At 37.0% G+C, this 5,905-nt stretch overlaps 1 pseudogene; it reads right to left on the bottom strand.

Annotated features, from left to right (window-relative positions):
• Nucleotides 1-2,719: 2,719 nt before the first annotated feature.
• Nucleotides 2,720-3,393, bottom strand: LOC138144667 (charged multivesicular body protein 6 pseudogene; annotated as a pseudogene).
• Nucleotides 3,394-5,905: the final 2,512 nt, after the last annotated feature.

Genomic DNA, 5,905 nt, shown 5'->3' with positions numbered 1-5,905 from the left:
TAGTACTCTATCTACTGTACCACCTAGCTGTCCCTTTCTCATCTGTAATATGGGAATAATATTTGGGTTGCCTTTCTCACTGAGTTGTGGCGAAAGTATTTTATAAATCTAAAAACACTAGAAAAGTGAGCTATAGTAATTGTTATTTTTTGCTCAGAACGTTTGCCCCGTTCCTAAAAGGCAAGTAAATCCTTGAGTTACTCCTTAAAATTGAACAGAAATAGAACATTAAACAAAGATGGCCAAAATTCTTGTGGCAAAACAAATACTCCATATGATCTATTAATTAAAATTGAATAACAACACTGGATTTGATATATAGTTATTTTTCCTTTTTACCATTAAATTTTTTAAAAAATTAATCTTATCTTTTGATATCACGTTTATATCCAAATATATAGAACCATGCTCTTACAGTCTCCAAAGGGTGCTGTTCTTCTACTCTTTAGTCACTCTGGCCATTTTCACTGGCTACAACTCATGCTTAGAATATACCCTCCAAACATCTTTATTTTATAGATAAGGAAACAGGATCTAAGAGAATAAGTGATTTGCCCATTGTTATGTCTTTAATTCTACCTTAGGTCTACCATAACATCTGTAACCCTTGGCCTAAAGGTCCAGTTGAATGGGGCTATTCTTGGTGGACATTGATTACTCAGTGTTCAGCACTATGCAGTGGAGTTGGTGAGAGTTAGAGAAGAAAGATGCTTTTTTCCCCCAGGCTTCCAGAAAGAAGTCACACCTTTCAGATTCTCTATTTTGCTGCTTCCTTGACTTTCAGTTTTAATTCTTTTGGTACTGAGCTATTCCATGACTTACAGTTTCACTGGAAGAACATTAGTATTAAGCAGATAGTCCTATAGAAGCTAAATGCCTGTGTGCAGATAATATTGTGCTGATTAAGAAGTATCAGCTTAAACCCAAACCCAATTAATGCAGTATCTTTTTAATTAGAACTATAACCACTCAAAAGCCATTTGGTATAAATATCCACACAGGAAAAACTAAGTGGATGAAGAATGCCTATTGTCTAGACTAGAGTATGTAGTTGGATGGCCGACCTAAAGAGCTGGTCCATCAGTACAAATGTATTGGATAGACACTAAGCATGGACAATGAACTGAGCTCATTGTTGATCAGGAAGAGGAAAGTAGTATGGATTATCTCTGGGAAACTGAACTATGCTTTTAATGATACTAAATGTGTCCCCAAACAAAGACCCATCATCATATAGTCAATATCTCAGTTAGGATTTAAGCCTGGGTCTCCCAAAGTACAAATCCCATACCCTATTCACCATACCATGATCTTGCTATATTAAATAAATAACAATTTGCAATAACCTCACACTCTCCTAAAAGCGATTCCTGCTCACGATTTCTACCCCATCCCCTGCTTATGGATCTCTAGGTTCTTTAAATGTTCTAGGTTTTGTGTTTTTTTTTGACAACTTTCTCCCACTCCAGCCCCCTCCCCACTTTCCTTTTATCTCATATGGTATCCTTGATTGGTATATAAGGGATTTTCTAGAGATCATTGACTTTAAAAAAATTAACATACATTTACACATCAATTTCCATTTTGATTGACAAGGAGGTTCCTAATAAACATAATTTTTTAGCTTATGAAATCTTACATGAAGGTGAATAACTGAAAACGGCTTACATTTTTGTAAGGTCACTGAATACTATATTGTTGGGGCAGTTATCTCAAATGTCTAGAGCAGTGTTCTGATGAGGCTAAGGGGTTATTTCACATAGAAAAAAATCAGTCTAATGGTCACAGACGTCCCTTAGTGTCAGCCAGCTGTCCTGCAAATGTGCTATTTATCACAAATCCGTCATCATTGCTGGGAAAACAAGTTAGAATATATGTCCTACTGTGAAATTAGTGGATGGTGCCCTAGAGGCACTAGGGCTGTGTCAGGGAGTTTGGACATTTCTCAGACATATGCAGTTCTCTGGAAACCTCTGAAAGATGTATAACAGGGACACAATACATAGTGTTGGGCTTTGGCTCAGAAGTTAGGGAGGAAAAGAAACAGTATACGTGCATAATGCTTACAGTCCTGCTTCTGAAATGGGATGCCTGGAGCCATTCTGTTACTTCTGTGTGAGCTGTTGCAGGGGTCTGGGCTGTAGCTCATAAAGAGATCATTAGAATTGAAAGGACCAGCGAAGTGGAGAATTAAGCACAGGGAAGGACCTCAAAGATTTTCTTTTGTTTATTTATTTTTTTTGCCTCAGAAGTTTTCAAAGTTGTCATTTTATTCAAAGACTAGAGAAAGAGAGCACTACCAAAGTCAATTCAGCCTTTAGATTGCCAGGCGAAAAATTCTCTAGAAAAAAAAATTCTTGCTTTAAGAATGATAAATCTGTTACTGAGCAGTCATTGTTTCCCTATCTACTTAATTTCTTTTTGCTCAGTCCTGGTCCTTTAAGGAGAATGCTGGGTCATACTTATTCTTGGAACTGACCGAGAGAGACCCACTGTTTGTGGGTCATGGCTTCTTAAGAATTGCCTTGGAGGTGAGACGGGGAGGGAGAGAATGAGAAAGAAATTTATAAGAAAAGAAAATATTTATAAAACACCTACTAGATACCAAGTGCTTTATAAATATTATCTCATTTGATCCTCATAATGACCCTGGAATGCAGGTGCTATTATTATCCCCATTTTATAGTTGAAGAAACTGAGGCAGAGAGAGTTAAATGACTCATCCAGGGTCACATAAGTAGGAAATGTCTAGGGCTGCATTTGAATTCAGGTCTTCTTGATTCTGGGCCTGGAGTCCACTGTGCCACATAGCTGCCTTCAGTTCTGGCTGTTTTGATCTTGTCTTAATTTGTGCATTTTCTTAGAGTGGAGTTCTGAAGGAAGCTCTGGGACCTCTATTTGTTCCTGAGTAATTGCAAGTAGTTCCTCTAACATAGCATCTTCATCTTTTTGAGCAGAGCTGCCAGTAAGAGCTCATCTATGTGCTTCTGGTGTTTCCATACATGTTTCATATATTATCCTCTCCCCTTTTTCTATAGACAATGACCTGATGCATTTTATTCAGACAGTTATCTCCACACTTCAGGCTTTCAATCACTTTCATTTCAATCTGGGTATACTCAGTACTCTGAACCACAGTTTCCAGGTTGGTGATTTGATATTCTATTTCATTCAAGAATTATTCCAGGCACCATTTCTTCTTAAAGTAATTACTTTGACCTTTCTATGCCAGAGAAGGTGTCTGGAAATTTCCTTTTCCCTTTTTAATTTTTGGGTTATTCTCTTCTGGTATTGCTTCAGTTTAACCTGTTTTTCCAATTGAGGTATGGGTTTGTCTGGCTCCATGATCCTACTCTGTTTCTTATAGCTTAATTCGTAATCCATGGTGGACATGGTGATCTTTCTTGACCCAGCCTGGCCCAGCACAGTCTACTTCCTATGCCTGACTGCCACTATCTGTCCAGTTCTGCTTTGGAGACCAACTTTTACTTTAAAGTTAAGGAAATAGAGACTCTGGAAATTTAAATAACTTGTCCAAAGGTCCATCAGTGGTAAATGGTATATTTTTGTTTGTTTAGTCATCGTTTTCAGCATGCTCAATGATTCCTAAATTATTTTTCCTTGACTTGTTTTCAAGGTCAGTTGGTTTTGAGGGTAGATACCTCACATGTTCTTCCAAGTTTTCATTTTAAAAATTTTGTTCTAATATTTCTTGTTATATCATTGAATCATGGGATTCTATTCACTCCATTATCCTTTTTAGTGACCCCCTTTACATGGGTCATGTTTTCTAACTTTTGTTCCAAGTCAGTTTCAAGAGCTCCAGTTTCATTTTTTATCTCTTGCTTCATTTCTTCTATGCACTTTTTGAATTCTTGTGGATGTCATTCTTTTTTTTTTACCCTGAGATCCTACTTGTACTTATAGAGGAGTTAGTATCTTCTGGGTTTAGGTCTTGGGTGTCTCAACCCATGGTGTTTCTTAATTGTATTCAGTGCTTTCCTCCATTCATTCTTATCTCTAGCCTCAGCCTGGGACTGGAACTTTGTGACAAGAATTTATTCTGTCCCCATTTACCCTCTGGGATGGGGTATCTGAGTCTTGTTCTTGTCCCCTTTGTAGTATAGATGCTGTTGACATTTCCCTGTAGAGTTCTGGATGAGACCATTTACTCCTGGGATTGCTTACTGCCCACTTTTTTTTTTACTATTTTGAAAAATTTTATTTTTAATTTATGGAATAAAATAAGCATTTTCATATCATAGTACAATAAAAAGATGATTATACATGAAACTGTAAATCTATTATGCATAACTTGTTCTTCCTTTCAAATATACAACAAAATTATTGCGTAATTTTTTTCTTTTTTTTCTTCTCTTACGTCCCCCCATTAGACGTAAAAACATGCATACACACATAAGTAAAATTATTCCATACATACTTTTATTTATTAGTTCTTTCTCTGGATGCAGATGGTGTCTTTTTAAAAACTTTAAAAAATATCCTTTATAGTTAATTTGGGTATTTTTAATTGACAAAATAACTTATTTACTTAGTCATTCTTAAAACAATATTATTGTTACTGTATAAAATAATGTTGCTGTTACTATGTACAATGTTCTCCTAGTTCTGCTGACTTCACTCAGCATCAATTCATATAAGTCTTTCAAGATTTTTCTGAAATCTGCCTGCTCACCAGTTTTTACAAAATAATAGTATTCCATTACAGTCATATACTACAACTTGTTCAGCCATTTTCCATTTTATGGACATCCCTGCAATTTCCAGTTCTTTGCCCACTTTTACAAAATTGTCTTGATGCAGGGATCTAGAGTTCTGTGTTTTTCTTCTGGTGGCTCAGTATATGCTGGTCTCAGTTCTCTCTCCAACTTTTTGGGCAAACACCAATAAGAGTGTTTTTCCCCCACTTGCTGTGGCCATGAAAGGCTCTGACCAGATAGCAGAGACTGATTTGGATTTAGGTCTCCTATAGGGCCTCAAGACACCTCTGACTCATCTCCTTGATGCCCTCTTTAAGTTACCAAATATCTAAAGTCGCCCTAATTTTAGGCCTTCTAGAGAGGCTCCTGGATTCAACTTCCCAGGCACTGAATCTTCTCCATCTTCTTGGGTGGAAGCTGGAAGTTGCATTTATTCTCTGATGCAGCATCAATAGAATACTAAAGATTAATCTGAGTTCATATTTCCTGGAGGGCCCTGAGTTATGTGTGTACTTCTTGGGTGCCTCTGTTTTCTCTCACTTTGTCCCCTCCTGCAGCTTCAAGGGGTCAGGGATAAATTCCATTGTCTTTAGACCTCATTTAACATAGTTAACACACAGTTCAGGCACTGGTGGTCCCTTCTTCCCTCCCCCCTCACTTCACAGCATCTTATAGTATCTGGACATATTCATGTGTGGTCCTTTACTGGATGCCTCTATTCTGTAGCTTACTTGTGTTTCTCTTTGGTCTTATTGTTCAATGATTTACTCTTTTGCTGGGCAATTTCTTACTGGAGCTAGGCTTAGCTGTAGGCTTTCATTTCACCATCTTTACTAAAAATTATCAAACCAAGTTGAGAAATTATTAGCTGTTTTGCTTTTGGCAGAGAAAAGAGCTCTAATATATGTCTGGAAAATTGAAGTCCCACATCACTTATGCCTCCATGTTGGACTTATTTCCCAAGATGCTCATCTATTTTACCTTTTCATCCAGGCAGAATGTAGTATAGTATAGTTATGTTATCACTTCTGTGCCTGGCTCTGTTAATCTTCACACACATGTGCTCTACCGTGTTTCCATTTGTACATGTGTATATGTATAGAATTGGTTCCACCTCTCTGGTAGTCTATTTAATATAATCACAGAAAGAAAAAAAGAGGGCAGATATTAGAGATAATGAAGTG

This window comes from Petaurus breviceps, unplaced genomic scaffold (assembly GCF_028583685.1).
Source record: "Petaurus breviceps papuanus isolate PSGF00001 unplaced genomic scaffold, PetGlider_PUasm1.0 90702, whole genome shotgun sequence".
Classification (NCBI taxonomy): domain Eukaryota; kingdom Metazoa; phylum Chordata; class Mammalia; order Diprotodontia; family Petauridae; genus Petaurus; species Petaurus breviceps.
Note: the sequence above shows the minus strand (reverse complement) of the source record. Positions and strands in the feature narration are given on the sequence as shown.